We start from the raw sequence: 24,087 nt of genomic DNA, 5'->3' as shown, positions 1-24,087 counted from the left end.
AAAAAAAAAAAAAAAAAAAAAAAAAAAAAGAAAGAAAGAAAGAAATAACAGACTTTCTGATGAGACTATGTCCTCACCTTTTCTGTCAAAATAAAATGTAAGAATTATTCAAATATCCCCTCTCTCTGTAGAATATTGTAGAATATTTCTGGCACCTAATAGCAGTTTACATACTTGGTTTTCACTTGAGGAACATTGCTTGTTGTAGGAGGCATAAATGGTACATGTAATTATGTACTCTAGTCTCAGATTCACATGCTTGTGACACATTGGAGCACATTTTTCAAGTATAAAGTGTAAAGAAGGATCCATTCTGGATATCATATATGGAGTTTCACTGCAGAAGCCTGTTTATAAGAAGACTTCATAATAAATTTTTTTTGCCATGAGGTAAATAATGAATAAATCTTGAATGAAGCCGGGCGTGGTGGCGCACGCCTTTAATCCCAGCACTCGGGAGGCAGAGACAGGCGGATCTCTGTGAGTTCGAGGCCAGCCTGGGCTACCAAGTGAGCTCCAGGAAAGGCACAAAGCTACACAGAGAAACCCTGTCTCGAAAAAAAAAAAAATCTTGAATGAAAAAATTTTAAAAATAGAATTACAGGTGGTAGGTGGTGGCTCACGCCACCTTTAATCTCAGCACTAGGGAGGCAGAGGCAGGCAGATCTCAATGAGTTCAAGACCAGCCTGGTCTATAAAGCAAATTCCAGGACAGCTAGGATTGTTACACAGAGAAACTCTGTCTCAAAAAAAAAAATAGAATTACAAAAACTCAGATTGAAGAATCAAATATTATTACCATGATAACTTAATAGACAGTCCTTAGTTCTAGAGTAACAAAAGAATTATGGTTGACATATTTATTTCTTATCTTGGTGACTTTGGACAAATTATTTGACAACAATTTCTCCATCTATTAAATGAATATATGACCTATTTTTATAGTTTGTAATGAACCTAAGAAGGCATCTAAAATATGCTACTCATAGCAAAATCTTCATACAACACATCTCTTATTAAAAGAAAAAGTTTTTAAAAAGGGACAGAACGTATGTTATAGATGTTTAGAACATTATGCTTATTTACAATGATCTCAAAAGGAATTGCTATCATGCTTGCCATGTTTTTCTTCATCTTTTGTTCATAATGAGTGAATCAGTGAAGGATTCACAGACTATACTAGAGTCTTCTCTCAGGCTCAGTTCAGAAAACAGAGTCTGAGAAGTAACAAAACGGAAAGAAGAACATACATTGAGCTAGTTACAAACTTTTATAGAGTTGAGATGCCGAGCAAACAGGGAAAGCTGAGAAACTCACAGGTTAGCTACAGAGGGAAGAAGAGGTCATCATCCCTCAGGCTGGGGCATAAAGGAGGAAGGGGTCATGTAAGTTGCCTGGTACTGCTGGGTACGAAACAGACCTGTGCAGAAATTGCTCTGTGGGGCTAGGGCCACTATGACTTTGCCTTTCTCCCTGCCTCCATTGTCCCACAAGTGCCTCTTATTCGAACCCAGTTGGCATGGTTAACCAGTAAGCTGATAGCGACAGAAGTAGAAAAATGCAATTTACAGAGAAAGAGCAAAGTTTAGTTATGAGCACAAAGGAGGCGCATTGCTGACGCATTACAATAATTCTCAAGCCTGAAACAACCGGGGCCCAAGGTGGAAGGACTTGGGGCTACACCTGAACTCACAGTAGCTATGAATGCATGCACAAGGTCTGCATAAGATGAAGCCAACCCAAAGTACCAGCATGGATCATGGGTTGTGGGGAAGGAGGCAGACTCATGGAGTCCCACAACAACTGAAGAACTGTTGGCAACTGAGGGCAACTGGGGAATGAAGAGCCCCTTTTCTTCAGGATGAGGCCCCTGAGAAGCTACTCTTGCTCCCAGTAGTGTGCCCTACACCCACGCACAGACAGGTGGCACTAAATGAACTCAATCTGCTTTTAAAATAGCTGGTACAGTGGGAAGGGAAAAGTGAGGGGTTGGGAGAAACTAGAGAGAAGGGAATTGGAGGTGGATTTTATCAAAGCATAATATATATATGTATGGATAAATTACCAAACAGAATTAAAAGAAAAAGAGCTTGGTGCTAGGCGGCTGGAAATGCGCATGTGCGGGCTGAATCTTCCACAGCTGCGCTGGGAAGCCTACAGTCCCATATGGCATTGAAGAAAACCCAGTTCTCCATATAGAAGACAGCCATGCTACGGTGGAGAAGGAAATACCAACCCCCTGTCCATTTCTGCCTGATGGATCTCATCTCTGTCATTCTCTATCATACGCACTAAGACACCTCTTTCACAGTTAGAATGGACAGGGCTTGGCCACTTTCAGTGTCCCATTGCTGATACCCCGACTATTACATCAGAAGAAATGGAACTAATGGACTTAGTTATATATTGCCAACAAGAGAAGGCAAGTTAACACGGTTATGTGAGCAGGTTGTCACTTACCATAATACTTTCTCTTTCATCTTAAATAGGTTATTTAAGTTTGAAAAAGAAAAGAAAAGAAGGAAAAGAAACAGAGTTTAGAAACGTAATTTCTTCCTGTCTTTTACACAGGAGAGTCACTTGTATTCTCTGACGTGTGCCTCTTAATCAGACTTCAGAAAGAATACACATACACACTTGATGGAAGCATCAAAGGCCAAAACGATTGGAAAGACGTGGATGTGCCTCTAGGTCTAAAGCTGGTCTGCAGCTACAGAGTGAAAGATGCTCAACCGAGCAAGATTGTGCTGTCCCTCTGCACCCCACCTCCAGCACGAAGAAAGAGAGTATGGGGAAATAAACTGAACACATGATTGCTCACCTAACCCACTTGCCAAAGCACGTACGGGGGCCTGAGGAGCACCGGGTCTCTCTACCCGTCCGAACACTGCATCTCTGCCTTACCAGCACCGGGGGGCTTTCTTTACACCACTGTCACGTAGTAAAAGTCACAAGAGAAAATGTGAATAAACCTTGCTTAATAGAACAGAAATTCTTGGAAACTGAAATTGGGTAGTCATTTTTTGTGAATTTTGAGCAAGAGTCAGTTCTTACTCTTTCTGTTTGAAGAACGAACTCACAATCTCCAGGTCTCTCAACACATTTCACTGTTTATTGTTGCACTCTTGCCATGCTGTGGTGCCTTAACTTTTTCTCTACCGTATATTATGTAGTAGTTGAAAGCTGCAGTTTTTTTCAGAATGAGTCTCTGCATCCATACACACACACAAAATAAATTGATTAATATGTACTATAATTTTTAAAAAACTGGACATTTTAAAATCAGTTTAAACACACATACATTGCTATATCAAATTGGATTTGTGTGAGGTTAAAATATTATTTTAGATAAAAAGAATAAGATATATTAGAAAACTATTACAGTCCATCATATTAATAGGTTAAGATAAGATCATCAGATGTACTGATAGAGAATTTGATGAGGTTTAATATTCTTTATTAAGTTAAAACTCTGAACGAAAGGATACATCTTTAACACAGAGAAAGCAATCTATGGCCAAATGGAAGGGTGTCCCATGGAAATCACTTGAATTAAAAAATAAATAAAATAAGTCGGGCGGTGGTGGCGCACGCCTTTAATCCCAGCACTCGGGAGGCAGAGCCAGGCGGATCTCTGTGAGTTCGAGGCCAGCCTGGGCTGCCAAGTGAGTTCCAGGAAAAGGCGCAAAGCTACACAGAGAAACCCTGTCTCCAAAAAACCAATAAATAAATAAAAATTAAAAAAAATAAAATAAAATAAACAAACAAAACCTATATCTTTCTTCATACTAAAAATAACCTATTGGAAAGTCTACCTCAAAATAAAAACAAGACACTTTTAAAACTTAATAAACACTATAAATAAAAGTATGAAATTCTACTCTGTGTAAAATAAGTTAAATATACACAGGACTAATTTTTGATACGGAAAAACATTATAAAAATTAATCTGCCTCAAACATACATATGTACACATATGTCTATATTCCAAGTCTGTTAGGGTAAGGTACCATGTAAATAAACACTCACATGTCAAAAGTGATTATATAAATTGGTCAAGTTTTGTATCAATCATTAAAGGTTTTCTCTAAGATTTAAATATGAACATGTCATAACAGCAATGATAAGTGATACATTCTAGAAAGTGGATACAGGGCTGGAGAGATGGCTCAGAGGTTAAGAGCACTGACTGCTCTTCTGGAGGTCCTGAGTTCAATTCCCAGCAACCACATGGTGGCTCACAAGCATCTGTAATGAGATCTGGTGCCCTCTTCTGCCCTGCAGTCAGACATGCTGTATACATAATAAATCTTTAAAAAAAAAAGAAAGAAAGAAAAAAGAAAGTGGATACAGAGGTAGAAATATGGCTCAGTGATTAAGAACACTTGTTGCTCTTACACAGGACTTGGGCTCAATTCTAAGCACCCATATGGTTTACAACCATCTATAACTCCAGTTCCAGGAGATCCAACACCCTCTTATGGCCTCTACAGGCACCAGCCATGCATATACATGCATGCAGACAAAATACTCATAAATTAAATTAAAATGAATAAATCTTTTCAAAAAGAAGAAGCTACAATACATGAACACAAATTTCTTGTTGGGAAAAAAACTGTATGATAGAGAAGAGAAGAGAGACAGACAGACAGATAGATGATAACTATGATACGGTAGATACCATAAATCACTCATAATTCCAACACTCAGAGAAAAATCTCAGAAAATACATTTACTTTTCTTCATATTGCAAATACAAAACTCACACACACACACAAACACACACACACACACACACACACACACACACACACACAAACCTCAATGGAAGCATATAATTTAGCATATGTGTTTAGCAATGTGAATATATTTTATACCAATTGATATATTTATTCCACTGGTCTTGTCACCCACATAGCAATCAATTTTATCAGTTTCCCAGAAATTATCTAACCAATTGCAAGGCATCTAGGTTGTAAACAATTTTTGTCACAAAAAATATTTTAAAAATAATCTGTAAAGCTAAAGTTATTTCCACATGTCTATTTTCAAGTATACCAATATGAAATTTGGTAAGTATTCTTGAAATATATATATCTGAAAATGTAAATAATCTGATATCTCTAATACTCTACAAGCCAAAATAAGAGTTGCCATAGAAACAGCAAATGGCAGAAAATCAGGCCTGACACAGGATCCAAAAGAGAAAGAAAGAAAAAAAAATTAATGGATCTGATTTGTAGAAATCAGGACTGACTTCATTGGGAATATGACCCATATTTAAATGTTTTTACTATTTCTTCCAAATGAAGAATCTTAAAAACAGAATTAATGCCAAATTCTGATATCAAACCTCACAATACATATAAATGTAGCAACCATAGATACCAAATTTCAAATGAAATAAATATTTATTTCTTTGTATCTTCTATACAAAGATGATTTAAAATGAATATACATACCTTTACTTCATAGTATTTCTAGCAACATTATCTCCTCATCATGGAAGAAAATATATAATCCTTGCACCTGAGGTCTCCCTGTGTGACAAGGAACCGGACCCACAGCAAATGAACCCGACCAAGAAACCACCTCGGCCTCTCTCCCACCAACAGGTATCTAGTGAGTTAGCATCCTGCCTGGTTTTCTTCACCAGCCTTCACGGAGCTTTGAGAATTGTTTGAATTGTTTGCAGTTAGGGTGTAGTGTGGTGGTGGTGCTGCTGTTTGCTTTGGATTTTCTCTATTTTAGTTTGGTAATTTCTGTTTTGAAGAAGAGTATTTTTGTTATGTTAGTATTTGGTGATACTCATTGAAGTCTCCAAAAAATAATCTTCAATTAACAGTTAACAGTTGACTATTTGAATCATTTAATAAACTTTCATTCAAATTCTTAGAATAGCCAATGATATAAATGAATCTTTGCTAGTACTTCATTACTACATTTACAATAAAAAAAAAATCAATGCAACTGAATTTACCGCCATTTTAGCTCACTTGAAACATTTTCCTATTGAAAATTAAACATCGTTAAAAGAAAATGAACGCCTTTACACATTTTTACATATTGGTCTTTGGTTTAGTTTTTGCTATGTTTATAATGATTGCTCTTTTCTCTGTTACTTTTACAAACCACACTTTTTAACTGGAAAATTTAAAAAAAAATGAAATTGCCCCAAATGACTTTGAGCTTTTCTAAGCAATCCCTCTCTGTATTCACATCACACAGATGTACCTCCCTGAGCTGTCAAAGGCATCAGAAAGCCTGATCTAGGCAATACATTGTGAAGTCTTTAGAGAATCCCTAGGACTTTTGCCTCCGGCACTGATGCCACCAGCAGCCTCATCCTAAGCAGCAGGGTAAAGCTGGTGAATCTCCGCTTTTCAAATCAAACCTGGAAGATTGGGACTCTGGGAAGGTGGATATTAAAATTTGAATCACCTCACTTTATTTGGATCCATTTAGAAGGCACCATATTTTTCAGCTGGGCAATTGGTCATTCAGTGCTTGGGGCCCGCTCTTAGATGATCCCAGAGTAAGGATATGGAGGCTAGATAGAAAGAAAAATGGGGAGACTATGGGGAAACAGAATGTAAAAGAGCCCTTCACCCAGGAATCCAGCTGGAACCTCTCACCAGTAGAGAGGCAAGAATTCTAGTATGTCTATCAATTATTGAAACTCCTCTCTATTCCCAGGTGTATACCTGCAATTTTCTAGGAATCTCACCAGAAAGCCCACTTACAGGAAAAGGACATGTACTAAAGCCTTTGTGTAATCCCCACCACCACCCCCGCTTCCAGTCTTGTAGATCATAATTCCACCCAAGACTTCTCCCCAGCCTACCAATCATCTCACTTATTAAAGAGAAAGGAAAGGGACAAATGGTTTCTTAGCTACTTTTTGAGCTATAACTTTAGACACACACATACACAAATGTATATACAGTGAATTTAAGACAGTTAATTGTGACTTTCCCTGGAGGAGCCAATTCCCACACCTGGATGTGCCTTTCTCTTAACCCTTCTGCTGAAAGTCTGCATTAAAATTATGTTTAATAAAACTCTTGTTTCCAATTGGCTTACAAATTTCAGTTTGGTTTTGGTAGAAGTCCCTAAAAAAATTAAGGAAACTCCTGAGGCTACCGAGTGACAGCATAATGTCTCTGTCCCCTCACCAATGACAAATATGGCTCTATTGAGATGTTAATAAAATGTAAACATTCTAAGATTTATTTGTAAATAGATTATCCCTGTCAGAGAAAACATTTCGATCACTACCGTGTAGATGGTATCATTAATATTTAATAGTGACTTTAATTCTTCTCTGAATGAAATACAGTTACAAAATCAATTCACCTATAAACATCCTGAGTAAATAATAGATGCAGAAAAGTGGGAGGTTTTTCCATTAAATATCTCAGATCTCAAGCTAATAAAGCCTTATCCTTCAATTCAGGTGAGCGACAGTACCATCCACCCCACAGGACTGGCCTTGCGTTTACCTTTTCTCTGGCAGAATTAAAGCCATCGCATTGTTAAGCTTCATTCCCTGTTGCACACATCCAATTTTATTGGAAATTTGGTCCGACTACGCTTTTAAGTTCAACATTGAATTTTGATGATTTGTCAAGGTTCAAAACAAACAAATAGAAAAGCAAATTTTGTACTCCACTTAATGGCAAGTTGTGAGCAAGTAGTGAGCTCAGCTGAAATGGGACAGCAGTGAGCATCTGAAGGCTTGAACTGTGAAACGAGTGATGCTGTGCCCTGGAGTTGACGAGACAGACAGAAATTATCTATTGCCAGGGAGTCCAACATGCCCAATTCCCATCTGGGACAAAACTGAAAAGTGTGAAGATTGTTCTCTCTAGAGGCAGTTCTATAAGCCGGGATCTGCTAGCTACTGTTTAAGATTCCCTCGGCATACTCCAGCTCACCCACTTTCCATGGCAACATTTCCATCATTATCACGAGTAGCATTATGTCACAAGGACAAACCAATTTCTTTCATGTAAATGTAAAACATGTTTGCTCTGAGATACTTCCATCAATGTCAGTGACACGAGGAAAGCCTGCCCTGTCGCTTCCTAGCAGGAAGGAGAAGCCAACGACTGTCATTTGACTGCTTGAATTCTCAGTCTACCATTTTTTGACTCACTCGCTTTTGCCAAAAGACAGATGCACTCTACATCTAAGAGAAGTTGGCGGAAAAGCAGCCGCCATGTCACTCACTCGATGAGTTGGTTCTCCTCCGTACTTAGCAAGCAGTCCTGTAAGTAAACCATGGAGCTACCAGGGTTGGGTGGAAAGGCAGAGTCTACGGGTAGACATTTATGTACTCTGCCACAGCTCACATTTTTATTCTTGCCAAGTCCTCCTCTGCGGGTCTTGGCCTCCTCAGCTGTAGAGCGAGAGTCAGCCTAGTTGCTCTAAAAGGCACTGCTAAATGTTCTTGGAGTCAAAAAATGAGATACAGCACGACTGCTGTCTTTTGTCTTAGTCTGCACCAGGTCCTGCAGCCAAGCATCAGGTCCTCTTAGCAAAAAGGATGTGGGTTTGTGGGTTTTCTTCTCTTTTCCCAACTTCACAGACTAGTTAATAAGGCTTTGCATTTGAGACTAGACTGTGAGTCGCCCTCAGTGACAGAAAGTCCTCCGCACATTGTATCTGCGCATTCTTCTTCCTCCCCCTCCTGGTGGGGCGCCACATACAGTTCTCAGTTGCAAGTTACCGCATGATAAATATCGACACAACATTCCCTTGCAAAGGAGAATCAGCGGACATTGCCCTCAGCACTGAAAAAGTCACCAAGACAAGCAAGCTCATCCCCTGTGCTGAGGATGGGGAAAACAAAACAAAACAAAAACTACCCCACCCCAAAAGAAAAGATTTACAACCTAAAGTTTACAACCTAACGCTTCTCTGACTACAGTGGGCTTAAGTCTCCTCTACAGGCTGCAGGGACAGGAAGTGATGGAGGAGTTACCACATATCAAAGTAGTTTTTTTAAAAAAACCTCCCAGCTGCTATTTTTATTCTTCCAGGAAACTGTTCAAATATTCAGATCAACTGCTGTACCTGCACTTTCTCTAACCTTCCCTAAAGTGCCAGAATGTTACTTTCATCCGGGATGCTTCTTGAACCACATCTGTAAGAACCGATGATGCTTAAATGAACGTTACTGGTACTTTGTGAGTTCACAAGCCGCAGAAATCAATTGACGCCTTGCATAGAGAAGTCTTGAGATTGATTTTTCTAGGCAAGAACCAATTTGTGACTTTAGGAGATTCACGGATACCAAGGATGTTGAAAAAATATTGGAGCTTAAGAAAAAAAGATAATCACAGAGGTGTGAAACTTGCCCTTCTCTATGACTAGATTAGCCCTCAGTACTATTAGACTAGGGGCTTGCTTGGGGAAAAAAACCTCTTAGACAATGATGCCTCTCAGGAGTGGCCAAAGGGGAAAAAATGCTTGAGAAATGCTAGACAACTTCTCTAGTGCTCCCAGCTTGAAAGGGAGACTCTCCAAACACAGAGAGGGGGGTACCATTAGAGTGCTCCCCATAGTCTTGCGTTTAATGTGGACTACTGCTTTTTTAAGGATGTGAGCCCTCCAGGAGATGCATTTTTTTTTTAATTGTATTAATTCTTTAGAATTCCACACAGTGTATTTTGACTCATTCTTTACAGCACTTGAGAATTTTGAATTGTGGTAGTACCAGAGTTTGATCTCAGGCTTTGTACATATTCGACAAGTACTCTCATACTGAATTGCAAAGCCTGAGATCAAACTCCGATACTACATCAAAAAAGAATGAAAGAACTATCAGAATCAATCTGTTCGTTCAAATGTTCTATGCCATTCTAGGCATCGAGGGTCATAGCAAGACCAAAAGCCGGTGCCCTGGCCTTTTTCAAGGATACAGCTGCCTAGAGGAAGGTGTGAAAAAGCAGGAAACAGACCTCAAGGAACATTCTCCCCAAATTCCTGGTCTGGACACAAAATAATTGTGCATCACTAAACAATCTTACTTCCAAACTGCTGTGGGATGGTCTGTATGTCAAATTACTCTGATTGGTCAATAAATAAAACACTGATTGGCCAGTGGCTAGGCAGGAAGTATAGGCGGGACTAACAGAGAAGAGAAAAGAAAGAAAAGGAAGGCAGAAGGAGACACTGCCAGCCACTGCCAAGAGAAGCAGCATGTAAAGATGCCAGTAAGCCACGAGCCACGTGGCAAGGTATAGATTTATAGAAATGGATTAATTTAAGCTTTAAGAACAGTTAGCAAGAAGACTGGCCCGGCCATACAGTTTGTAAGCCATATAAGTCTCTGTGTTTACTTGGTTGGGTCTGAGCAGCTGTGGGACTGGCAGGTGACAGAGATTTGTTCTGACTGTGGGCAAGGCAGGAAAACTCTAGTTACACCAAACGGTGGCTATCCTCTCTTCTCAAAGCTCATGAATCTTCTACTCACTTTTTGTACTTGTTTGGGATTCATTTAAAAAGTTCTGCATTAATCAAGAGATAAACCATACAAAACCTAAAACATCTTACAAAATCTGATCTGTTTTGAATTCTAAATTTTTCTAGTAATGATGGCACATGCATGGATACCAAATAAAATTCTTAAATCTTTTTTTGTGGGGGTGGGGGTGGGGGTGGATGTTTGAGACAGGGTTTCTCTGTGTAGTTTTGGTACCTATCTTGGATCTCACTCTGTAGAGTAGGCTGGCCTAGAACTCACAGAGATCCATCTGGCTCTGCCTACCGAGTGCTGGGATAAAGGCATGCACCACTACCACCCATCTTTTCTTTTTTTTTTTTTTTTTTTTTTCCGAGACAGGGTTTTTCTGTGTAGCTTTGCGCCTTTCCTGGAGCTCATTTGGTAACCCAGGCTGGCCTCGAACTCACAAAGATCCGCCTGGCTCTGCCTCCCGAGTGCTGGGATTAAAGGCATGCGCCACCACCGCCTGGCCATCTTTTCTTTTTTTTTCTGTTCTTTCTTTCTTTCTTTTTGATTAAAATTCTTAAATCATGAGTGGGAAGCAGAAGGTACAAAAATGGAATTTTAGGGTTCACAGAAAGATTTGTACAAATGTTAGTAAGACTTTCTGAGGATGTTTCAATTAATTTAAAAAAAATCTCTAAATACAAAATTCCCTAGAAATTAAGCACAGGAAAAGTAGAAAACTCTATGTAAAAATAACATTGCATTACTTTGTTTGATAATTTTTACACTTACATATTAGAAGGTAGAAATTATTCAACACAAAAAGTAAACTTTAAATGACGTTTACCTTGTTGTCACATTAGCCTTTTCTGTCAACTAGATACAAGCTAGAGTCTTATGTGAAGAAAGAATCTTGATTGAGAAAATATTCCCATCAGATTGGCCCATAGACAAGCCTATAGAGACATTTCCTTGTTTCATGATTGATGTGGAAGGGTCCAACTCATTGTGGGTGGTTCTCCCTGTAGGTAGTTGGTCTTGGGTTGTATAAAAAAAGCAGGTTGAGTGAGTCATGGTGAGCAAGCCAGTTAGCACCATTCCTTGATGGCCTCTGCTTCAGTCCCTGCTTCCAGGATTCTGCCTTGAGTTCCTGCCCTGGAACTTGATAGAATATAACCATAAACTGAAATAAGCCTTTTCCTCCCCAAGTCATTTTTAATTATGGCCTTCTTCATGGCAATAAAAAGCCAAGTAGGACATCCTTTAAAGGCTTTGTTGATATGCATAGTATAGCAACACTTTTAGAAAATAATTATGGGAGTCTTCAGGTAAAGGCACTTGCCACCAGTCTGATGACCCAAATTCAACCCCTAGACTCCTATAATGGAGACTTTGCAAGTTGTCCTCTGACCTCCACACATGTGCTGTGCATGCATACAAACACACACACACACACACACACACACACACACACACACACACACGAGAGAGAGAGAGAGAGAGAGAGAGAGAGAGAGAGAGAGAGAGAGATTAATAAATATAGTAACAATTTTAAAGAAATAATTATGATGATTGGGAGATGGCTCAGTGTAGGACAAATCTCTCACCCGCTAGTCCGGCAGCCACTCAGACCCAACCAAGTAAACACACAGAGACTTATATTATTTATAACCTGTTATAGCCATGGCAGGCTTCTTGCTAACTGTTCTTATGTCTTAAATTAACCCATTTCTATTAATCCAGAAGTTGCCATATGGCTTATCAGTATCTTAACATGTTGCTTCTCATCATGGCGGCAGCATCTCCCTGCTTCAGCCTTCCACTTCCCAGAATTCTCCTCCCTCTTTGTCCCACCTATACTTCCTGCCTGGCTACTGGCCAATCAGTGTTTTATTTATCAATCAATCATCCAGCTCAGTTGTAGTGCAGCTGTCCAAAATGTACATGGCTCTAGGTTTAAGCATGGGTGCCACAAAACTAAATTGAAACAAAGCAACAATAATAACATGTTTTCAAGTCTCAGCTTCCCTTAATTATTAGGTTTGAATGGGCAGAATTATAGAAAAAAGTTCCCCTATATCAAAACTTCACTTATGTGCACCTTTTTACCATGAATGTAACTAGAAAATAGGTGGGATAATAAATCAGAACATATCCTTTTTGTTCACATTAATCTCCTTAGAAGAAGTAAATATGTGAAGAAGGCCACCTTTACTCTGGTTTATGAGCCTTGCCTCACATCTGAGTTTTACCTCTGTCTGTAGAATTTCAGAACTTTCAGAGTCTGGATTTTGCAGCAGCATATCTTTTTTTTTTTTTTTTTTTTTTTAAATCCATTTCATTACTATATTATAGTTATTTGGGCTTTTGTTTTGTTTTGTTTTGTTTTGTTTGTTTTTTTTTTTTTTTGTTTTGTTTTTTTTGGTTTTTCTTTCTTTGGTAATTTTTTGAGACAGGGTTTCTCTGTATGTCTTTGCGCCTTTCCTGGAACTCACTCTGTAGCCCAGGCTGGCCTCGAACTCACAGAGATCCGCCTGCCTCTGCCTCCCAAATGCTAGGATTAAAGGTGTGGGCCACTACCGCCCAGCAATATTATAGTTATTTGTATGTGTATACATGTGTGTGTGGTGGGCATGTATGTGGAGGTCAGAAGACAATTTTCAAGCACGGGTTCTGTCCTTCCACCACATGGATCCCAGTGATCTGACCAAGTTCATCAAGCACAGTAGTAAGAGCCTTTACCTTACGATTGAGCCATCTAACCAGCCTTTTCTCCTCTCTCCTCCCTTTTCTCCTCTCTCCTCCCTTTTCCTCCTCTCCTCTCCTCCCCTCCCCTGCCCCTTCCTTCTTCTCTTCACTCTGCCCCTCTTCTCCAACTTTCTCTGTTCTGAGTATGTGCCTCAGTGGCAAAGTATGTACCTAGCATGTGCAAGAATCTGGGTTTGATCCTCAAAATTAGAAAAAGCAATCTAGTCTGGGTGAGTGCATGGCACTCGGATGTCAAATACTTCCCAACCAGCTGGCCATGATTACAGTATTAGATGCAAAAATGGCTCCACTGATTCGATTTCTCAAAGTCCTATTCCAGAAAGCTGAAGATGAAACGAGTTTCAGTTGCTATCTGGTTACCTCCGACTAAATTCTGCCTCCTCTAGACCCATTCCATGGTATAGGGGAACGCACACCATGAGGACTAATTAAAGGAAATGATACTGTCAAAATGATACATTTGTGTGATGCAGAACTCGGAAGCAGATACAAGGCAGTGACGTGAGCTGAAACCCTCAAGAACCAACCATCCGAATATGATGCAGAGGAAGACAAGTGAAATACAGCTTGAGATACTCACGGGTAAACGATCAGGTGTGGACAGACTGACACTATCAAGACTCTCAGCACAGTCACAGCTAAAAATGTCGTCATCTGATTCCTGCACAGAAGAGCAGAGTGAGGCGCTGTCAGCTTCTTCAAACGTCCCCTTTAAAATTCCACTCATAGCTGTCACATGGACCTGCAGAGGGAACGGGAGCAGAGCATTGAAATCTGTGCCCACTGACTGCATAGTCAAGGACTTAGAGTCTTCTTGGGTCGGGTGCTTTGAACCACACAGTCCACACTTCCTGTAACATTGTGAACAACTGCACCCTGACTCGCTCTTATATTTCATTCTCATTCTGGCCATGGTGTCTGTAAGGAAGAGTTCAAATTAAGAATGTGGAATAAGAATGCTGCATAAGGAAATATGGTTTCAGGTTTTCAAATGCCAGAACGCAAGTCAAATACATTTATTTGATTTGTGCTAGTAAACCATGTACTGTCACTGACGGAGCCAGAGTTCAGAACAAAATGGATCACTCACTTGCATGCTGTCATACCGGGAGCATGCTGATGAGGGTATGTCTATCTTGTTGGGGATTTCTTTTTTCTCAGGCACAAAGGCATCTACTTTCCTGGGGCTCTTTGTCCATCAAAAATCAAATTGGTTGCTAGGAATGGCAATACCTGCAGAATTTAGATGCCTTATCATGTTTCCAGTCAATTCAGCAGAGCCACAGGGAATATTCAAGGCCTGTGCTAAGGAGCGCTGAATAGATTTTACACATGACAGACTGCAGTCCCTAAATCTTTTTGTTGGATAAAGCATTAATTTAAACTTCTTCACTCTTTGTGGCAACATAGGCAAGGAGAGTCAGTCAGATGCGGGTGGATTCACAATTTTTAAAAAAAAAATTGTTAATGTCAAGCTTGATGAATCATTAAACCACTGAGAGTAACAATTTCTCTGCATCTATAGAGAACCAGCAAAGGTAATCGTGGTTGTAAACACAATGCCTACAGTGGCAGACCTTCAGGAGGGAATAGGGTCGGCTGTGATAAAAATCATGCAGTCTTCTTCGTTGTCTCTTTATGTGCTATTTGTAACAAGAAATATGCCTTTTCCAAGGGAAAATGATACATAACTGCAATAATAAACAGCCTCCCAAACAAGTAGACAGTAGGTGGTGGGTTCTGTGATGTGGTAAATGAGAGACCGCATTTCCAGGTCTGCATGAGAGATGCCTACCTGGGGCTAAGTCATTTTGGCTCAATGCTTTCACAGTTTAACCTACTGTAACCTGGCCAGTGCCTTGTTTACATATCCAGAAGTGTCCTGTACAGCACAGTACACATCCATTTATCACTTACTGATTTTGTTTACAAAGCAAAGGAAGCGGTTTTCAAATTACATCGGAACTTGAAGGCCACGTTATACTGATTCAACAACACAGACAAGAATGGTCAGCATCAGGAACTTGGATGGTTAACTGCCTGGGCTATCAAAATCTTTTCTTAACATGGCCAGGCAGTGGTGGCGCACACCTTTAATCCCAGCACTCAGGAGTCAGAAGCAGGCGGATCTCTGTGAGTTCGATGCCAGCCTGGTCTACAGAGCGAGATCCAGGACAGGCACCAAAAACTACACAGAGAAACCCTGTCTCGGAAAAAAAAAAATCTTGTCTTCCCCATCAACATGATGCTCTTAACCGACCATGCATTGCTGAGCGAACCAATAGCACAAGAAACCCTGGCAGCATGAGCTGCAAAGGGGAAGAGACCTCTCAAGATGAACCTCAATATGGCAATTCAAGGCATGGCTTTCTGGTAGTATGGAGGAAATCCAGCTGCAGGAACTAATTTTTAAAAGGTCTACTTTGGGGTCTGGCCCCTCTCTGCCATTATTGACCAGATGTTGTCCCTTAATTGGATGACTACAATTCCATGGGACATTTTTGCTCCAGGTCCCTTGGGTAACAGGCATCCTCTCTGATTCCCCAGGCTCCCTCCCGGCTGGCACACGGCGCTGATCTTCAAAGGCTTTCTCTTACCTACTCCTCTCCTGCTAGCACCAACACTGATGCTGGTCATCGTAGTCTCATTCTGGGTTTATATTTACTTTTTTTTTCCCATTGAGTGCCTTTATTGGTCATTTGTGTCTCTCTGCTTAGCATGCATTTGATATTTACTGGCTAAACAGTTACTGTATTTTCCTGTAGTTCACTGTTAGGTTTTTAAGATTTATTCTACTTTTAACTGTGTATCTGAATGGAAGTCTGTGTTGGATATGAACACGTGAGTGCAGGGTGCCTGCAGAGGCCAGAAGACGATGTTGGATTCCCTCAATCCAGAATTACATAGGCAATTGTGAGCTCCCAAACATGGGAGCGAAGAACGGAGTTTGGGTCCTCTGCAAGAACAGAAAGCATTCTTACCTGCTAAAAGAGGTCTCTAGGCCCACTGGCATTGTTTGAAATGATAGACGATGACAAAGAAGCAATGTATTTTAAAAACTCCTTATTGTGTGGTGGTGCTCATCTACTGGGAGCTAACGATGTAGGGGGAGACAAGCTAACGACATACAAAAGAACTTAAATATATAATGTCGTATGGAAGCTAGGGAGCCAAACAAACACTTGGGGGATATAGGGACCATAATTTGGCCATATAAAGGACATTCAGTTATCATTTTTGGGGAGTGTCACAATGAGTTGGCACCGGGGAGTGTCACAATGAGTTGGCACCGGGGACTTTGAGGAAGAGTGGTCCACGGTGAAGGAAGAGTTGAGTGTAAAGGGACTGAGAAGAGCATGCTGTTGATGAAATTAGACAGGCGTCTGGGCACAGAAAGCAGAACCTAAAAGGTTTTAAACATTTCTCTAGTTGGGAAGAATTCAAGATTCTTACATGCATGTATATATGCGTGAGTGAGTGAGTGTGTGTGTGTGTGTGTGTGTGTGTGTGTGTGTGTGTGTGTGTAGACTTACCAATTACTTTTTGTTTTTTTTGTTTGCTTGTTGTTTTTTTGTTTTTGTTTTTGTTTTCCCGAGACAGGGTTTCTCTGTGTAGCTTCGTGCCTTTCCTGGAACTCACTCTGTAGCCCAGGCTGGCCTTGAACTCACAAGAGATCCAACTGCCTCTACCTCCCAAGTGCTGGGATTAAAGGTGTGCACCACCACTGCCCGGCACTTACCAAATACTTGATAACAGTGGGGAAATCTTGCCTGCTACAGTTCAACAGAATAATTCAGATACGCCGTACCACTTTATATGCTTATTTGGCAAAGAAAATTAGTGATAAAGAAGTAAGCATTCCTCTATCAAGTCAAATAAATAATTAGACAGGGGAGGGTCATAAATGAATAGTAATCATCTCAAGGATTTACTTACTGATTTAGAATTAAAAGTACAAATAACTGCTTTAGCCGCATTCTCCTAAAGTTGCTCAGTCAATATTTTCTTTTTTCTTTTTAAAGCAAATACAAAATCACTACCTGCTCTGCAAGAATTTCAACACTTGGACTCTACACTGGCTTTGTTGGAAATCTAGTGGTCTCTCCTTAAAACCTCTCTTGGAGACAGTGCTCAGCCTACAGTGGGGAGAAGCACCTTCTCCTCAAGTCACTCACGTAGAAGTGTTCTAAGTCTTACAGAATAGTTTGGGAAAGGTCTTTAATAAATTTCTTTTCATGATGTAAAATCAATATAAAGCACTTGTTAGATTTTTCTCACATTTATGCTTTGATGTGTGGATGTGCTAAAGACCCTTGAACAATCACTATGATGAGAACAGGAGACAGACACTGGTCAGGTAGGACAGAGATCCCAAAGCAACAATTTCACAAGTATCCCTGACATAAAACAGGGATGCCAGGAAAGCTCTGGTTCCTGGTTCTTTGCTGTCTCTCCTCCTGAGAGTACCCCTCCCAAGAAGCTAGCAGCTGCTGATACCCATCCCTGGACCTGCTCCTGCCATCCACAAGTTCCTCCTTTTCTCTTTCAAGCTCCCACATATGAATCAACAACAAACCTTCTTCCTAAAATGGCCCCTCTGTGGTCCTTGAATTTCACTCTTCAAAGTCATGAGACAAAAACCCACTAGTCACTGACCCAGTAAACTTTGTGTATGATGGTCAGTATCCAGTACCCAAATTCTTCAGTTAAAGCCTACATGAAGTTAGAGGAAAGGCCTCAGGAAAAGCTTTGTGTAATTCTATACATCCAACAACCTAATTTCTAAGTTAAAGTCTACCTAACCAAAAAAAAAGGAGGGCCTCCATCAAACTCCGGTTCACCCCACTCTCAGCAGTTTCTTCCATCAATCCCAAAAAGTATGTCAGATTAGAAGCATGACATTACCCCATCCCAGGGAACCACTCTGGCTATCCAGTATCTCTGCTTTTTTCTATTAAGCTCCACCTATGTATCTACAACGAAATTTCTTCCTAAACCCACCTTCTGTGGCCCATGAACTGCACTGTTTGAATCCCCAGACAAGATCCGGAGGCCACTTACTCAGTGAGTGTTTTGTGTGACTGAGTACTGGGCACCCTAACTCATGGGTTAAAGCCCCCATGAGTTGAAAAAGAAGGCCTCCATCGAACTCAAATGTACCTCTGTTTCTGTATTAATTAGAGAAAGCCTGAAATGTATAGTTGGGTATTTGAGTGGGAAAGGGGAGGGAGGGAGAAGGGGAGAAAAGGAAGATAAAAAGAAAGAAGAAAGAGAAAAACTGTCAACTTGCTTTGTTTTCACCAATCTCGTTCCATTTTTTTTTTATACCCTTCAACCCCATTACTGAAATCACCATGTTATAATTCCTTTCATGGCAACACGAAAACCATTCGGGAGGATGAGACCGTGAGAGAGGTTAGGATACCATCCCCATGCAGTATGGCTGCAGTAATGGGTGACAAGGGAGGCACCTTAGGAAGTTAAGTTACTATGAATGCTTCTCAATGAGTGTTTTGGTTTTGGGGTTTTGTTTTTGTTTTTGTTTTTTATCTACAGCTAAGAGAAAATCCTAAACAATATTTGAAATTACCCTCTGACACAAAATTTTTGAGACCTCATAACTGGAAGGAACTGTTAACACACTCAGAAATCTGGAAGACTTGATTGAGATTTCCCAACAGTGAGTACTGCATTTGCTGTGTACCACCTGTCGATCAGACATGTCGGGGTTTTACTCCAGGGTTCCATGACAAGGGCCAATCATGTGTACATGCAAAATGTATGGGGACTGTTATGTTTCTGAAATCTACCTATTGGCAACACTGTATTAGTCCTAATACAGTATAAAAATAGTTACAATTTATAACCTGTTTTTATGTTTAAAAAAATAGTTACAATTTGTACTGCAGTCAGAGGATTATGAATGGTCTTGTTCCTATATTGCTACAATGTTATAAATGTTATAATCCTAACTTAACCCAAGGTGGCAGCATCAAGAGGTGGAGTTTTAGGGAAATAATTATGTCATTGAGGCTAATAAGTATTTTCCTTCCAAGAGCCTCTCATCCCTGCCCAAATTCCTTCTCATTCTGCTGTGAGGTTACAGTGAACAAGGTCTAGAACAAGCAAGTCTCTCCAGATATAGAATATAATGGGATCTTGATCTGGGTGTCCGTGCTCCAGAATAGTGAGAAGTATTTTTCCTGCTGTTAATAATCCACCCAGCTGGGCGATGGTGGCCCACGCCTTTAACCCCAGCACTCGGGAGGCAGAGGCAGGTTTGAGTTTGAGGCCAGCCTGGGCTACAGAGTGAGTTCCAGAAAAGGCTCCAAAGCTACACAGAGAAACCCTATCTCAAAAATAAAACAAAACAAATAATAATAATAATAATAATCCACCATGTCCATGGTATTTTGCTATAGCAGCCTGAAGGGAGTCAGACATAGAATAATCATATTTTGAATCAAAATATTTAAAACGACATTATAGTAATTATACATGGGCCCAGAAACTCAAAACAAAAAGCAGATTACTGGAGTTAAGAGTAGAAAATTGCAAATAATTAATTTATAAGCTACATTTTATGATGATATAAATGAGAAATAACTGAATTAGCTACTGACTCAGGAAAGATCACTTAAAGAATAAAACGTCAAAATCTAATTTGCTGTTTTGAGGGAAGAACTGTGAGGAATGTTGGGTATGATGACCTTGCTACAAATGAAAGTTGATTTCCTAAAGTTAGTAGAGAGCTTAGGAGCGTGCCTCCACAGACCTTGGATTTTGGCCAATCAGACGAGTGTTATAGAGGAAATATTCTACGTCGAGATTTATACTATGGGCTAAGATACCCGGATAACCACTCGGAACCCAAGTACACGGAATAGTAAGCCTGTACCTGCCATCTTCCCGTGTTGTTTTCATGTCCTGTTCTCCCTCTCACTGACACAACGCTGACCAGGCAACCAGGGCACAGTCACAGGCTTGGGTTGCTTAGCAAAGGGTAAGCCAGAAGCTCCCAGGGAGAAGACCTTGCAAGTGCTTAGTGGCAGGGTGCCTACCTTGCACACACAAAGCCCCGGGTGCAAGTGTTGCCACCACAAAAATAACAATAAAGATAAATTGGTGGAGCTACAGAGAGATGGAGGTTAAAAGTGAAGGTAGACTGAGCAATTCTAGGGACATGGATGAAAGCAGGTAAAACATAGGTGAGGAGATTCCGAAGGCAGGAAAACCTCTAAATGAGAAAAAGAACAATTGGGGAGCTTAAAAGGTCTTGGCATTGATTTTTGTCAAGGATTTCGTCGTAAAAGGAGAGGCAGAAGAAACCAGGCTGGTTGTAGGGGGTGAGGCAAGTGTCTAGTAGCAAAGGTGTGAGAACTCTGAATGGCGGCTGGGAAGAACCGTTCTTACCCACATCTGGTGACATCCAGATCCCCCAGTTAAAAGCACATCTGTGGGATGTGAATGTCCAGATCCCCCAGTTAAAAGCACACCTGTGGGATGTGAATGTTAAGATCTCAGGAGTTACAGATGAAAAATAAACTCTTGAGAGGGAAAAAAAAAATCCCTGGAGGGAAGTGTTACCACGGCGGGATGCGGTTGTGAGTTGCAGTGGGCTGTATCTCAGGTCAACTGGTAAGCAATCCTGGGGAGGACTGTTTTTTTTCAAATACATAGTTCCAAGACTCACCAGAAATTACCCATTTGATGAAAAGCCCATTGCTACAAACACGTTTACCATTCCTTACAATTTCGTGGGTGGCTGGTTTAATTTCCTGGAGTTTTCTCCCCTATAGCACAGGACTAATGAGTAGCTGGTTTATAGTGTCAGACTTTCCGTTCCAGGTCTTCTAAGGACTGATAATTCCAACACCTTCCTGTCATTCGTGAGGATTAGCTATCCCAGGATGCATCACAGCTACAGCAGAACAAAGCCACAACCTGAAGTCTGCACAGCTCTGATTCCTCTCCCTGCCTCTCCTGTGCCTCTTCTCTCATGCTGCCATGCTTTCTCACTTCCACCGAAGGATTATTTTAACATTCATTCATTCATTTCTTTATTTAGAGCGTGTGTGTGTGTGTGTGTGTGATACATACTTGCCACAGCAGGTGTTTAAAGATCAGAGAAAGACAACTTGCAGGAGTTGGTTCTCTCATTTCACCTTGTGGGTTCTGGAATCAAACCCAGGTCCATCATGTTTGGGGGCAAGAGCCTTTCCCTGCTGAGCTATGTAAATGGCCTCGCTCCACCATGTCATGAGACATCAAGAAATTATTTTGATCTTGGCTGACCCACATCTAGAGCTGTGAGAAACTGACTTCTTCATAAATTTAATTGAAACGAGCAAGCAAATGTTTGCTGAGAGTGAAATTTAACCAGATTATTCACACAAAGCAGGATGATAAATTAGGGGTGAGGGACCAAGCTGCACTGTTGACCTTTGGGGTCATTGCATGAATGACCCCTGCAAAGACAGGTAAAAGATGAAACTCTTCCAAGGAAGGCACCCTCCTTCTTGATGGTGAGCACAGGCAATGTTGGGCTCTTTCCTTATTGAGTGACCACATCCTGCAAAATGCCTACCTCACACTCTAAAAGAAGTCTCTCGATGCCTATTTTGACATACAACAATTTGAGGGAAATTATTAGGGTATGTTTGTTCATCAAGTGATCAGATTTTACCAAAAGCCTACCTCACAATGGAGGAAAGCCTGTGACTGTATTAACATGGCATACACAGTTTTATAAGCTATAATTTTCCAATTAGGTTACAAAAACATTCTGTTCCATAACTGTCTAATTTGATTTTGGTTTTGTATTTGTGGCTACATAGTATTTCACTGACTAATTGTTACTGTGGATATCACTCTATATAAATAAAACACTGATGGCCAGTGACCAGGCAGGAAGTATAGGCGGGACAAGGAGAGAGGAGAATTGGGGAAACAGGAAGAAGGGGGAGAGACACTGCAGCTACCGCCAGGACAAGCAGCATGTAAAGACACCGGTAAGCCACCAGCAACGTGGCAATGTATAGATTTATAGAAATGGGTTAATTTAAGATATAAGAACAGTTAGCAAGAAGCCTGCCACGGCCATACAGTTTATAAGTAATATAAATGTCTGAGTGATTATTTTATACGTGGATTGTGGGACTGCGGAGCTTGGTGGAACCTGGAGAGAAGCCCTCCAGCAACAAATTGTACTATAAATATTTAAGTAAACTTCTAAAAGAGCACGCTGGGCTCCTTTCACATATTCAGAGGAAACACATGTAAATCACAGAACCATTTTACCATAATTTTATATTGTTGCACACAACTTTAGGATGAGTCCCTAAAGGTAGAATAATGACATTTCCAAACACTTTGCCAGTTTGGCTGCCAGAGAAGCCCTGCCAATTTGTGTCTTTTTTTCCAAGACAGGGTTCTCTGTGTAGCTTTGGAGCCTGTCTTGGTACTCACTCTGCAGACCAGGCAGTCCTCAAACTCACAGAGATCCGCCTGCCTCTGCCTCCTACGTGCTGGGATTAAAGGCATGTGCCACCATTGCCCGGTCTTTGATGGTGCTCTTGGACATATTTTTGCCATACCTTTGCTAATAATGCAGGATGTATTTATTTTATTTTATTGTAAATTTGTCAGCTATTCAAATTAACAATTACTGTTAACATACATACATTACCTATTTTGCACGAAACATCATTCCAGTGTTTTAGGTGAGGGACAGACAGAATTCCAGCCAGAACAGTCCCTGACATTCTCTGGTCTGGGTATACATGCTTATTTGAGTCCGTGGTTGTGAACGTGAAGAGCACCCACTCTGGTGATCACACTCACGAGCATATGGAATGTAGCAAAAAGGATTTGCATATGAACCAGTGACCTGATTGGGGGTGGGGGTGGGGGGGCTATGTCCTAACCACACAAGCCCATCAAACTGGACCAAGAGCAGTGGTTCCCAACCTCCCTAATGCTGCGGCCCTTTAATACAGCTCTTCTCATTGTGGTGACCCTCAGACATAAAATCATTTTAGTTGCTACTTCATAACTGTCATTTTGCTACTGCTATGAATGATAACGTGAATATCTGTGTTTTCTAGTGGTCTTAGGCAACCCTGTGAAAGGGTCATTTGACTATGAGGGGAGGTGACCCCCAAGTTAAGAACCCCTGCCTAGAGGTTATAGAATAAGGATGAGAGGGATTCAGTGTGAGAAAGAGCTTTTGTGTGGGGTTAGGAGTACATGGTATGGAAAGCACAGAGGAACACGGTTCTTGGGATGTCAATCTAAGGAGTCAAATTCTACCATCAACAAGATGAGCTTGGAATGGGATGCGCCACCACAGAAAGCTAAGAGACAGGAGCTGAGCTGAACTGAGTCCAGCCTGTGGGACCCTGAGCGATGAGTACAGCCATGCCGTGCAGCACTTCTGACACTCCGCGTTCTAAGCTAGCATGTGTGAGTGGCTTACCCTGGTGTGCTGGTGATAATTCCTCACACAACAGAAAACTGACTATCGTGTATACCATCTCACTAGCTGTTGTTATTATTCAACGGGGTGGGGGGGTGGGGGGGTGGGGGAGGGAAAAAGAGATTCGATAACAAAGCCAAGGTCGTAGAGGTAGACTGTCGAACTAGAACGCAAACTCCAGGGCCTGCACATTTGGAACCGTGCATCACGTTTCCTCACTCTCACAATATTACCTCACTGCTTACAACTGGCTTCCTTCTTTACCTGCTCAGCCTCCCTCCCACCCCCTCCTTCCCTGTCCCCTTTCCTCTTTTCCAAAACAGGGTCCTGATGCTCATTCTCTCTCTCTCTCTCTCTCTCTCTCTCTCTCTCTCTCTCTCTCTCT

The 24,087-nt window shown here is 40.9% G+C and overlaps 1 protein-coding gene across 1 annotated transcript in view; it reads right to left on the bottom strand.

The window, feature by feature from the left end:
• The window catches only part of Csrnp3 (cysteine and serine rich nuclear protein 3), a 193,443-nt gene that overhangs the window by 161,898 nt on the left and 7,458 nt on the right, over positions 1–24,087 (bottom strand). Inside the window, exon 2 of the mRNA XM_015996010.3 lies at positions 13,806–13,967. The gene's annotated coding sequence lies outside the window, so the exon portion shown is untranslated. The remainder of the gene's footprint in view (positions 1–13,805; positions 13,968–24,087) is intronic.

Source organism: Peromyscus maniculatus, chromosome 4 (assembly GCF_049852395.1).
Source record: "Peromyscus maniculatus bairdii isolate BWxNUB_F1_BW_parent chromosome 4, HU_Pman_BW_mat_3.1, whole genome shotgun sequence".
In the NCBI taxonomy this organism is placed as follows: domain Eukaryota; kingdom Metazoa; phylum Chordata; class Mammalia; order Rodentia; family Cricetidae; genus Peromyscus; species Peromyscus maniculatus.
This window is presented reverse-complemented; position numbering and strand designations above follow the sequence as displayed.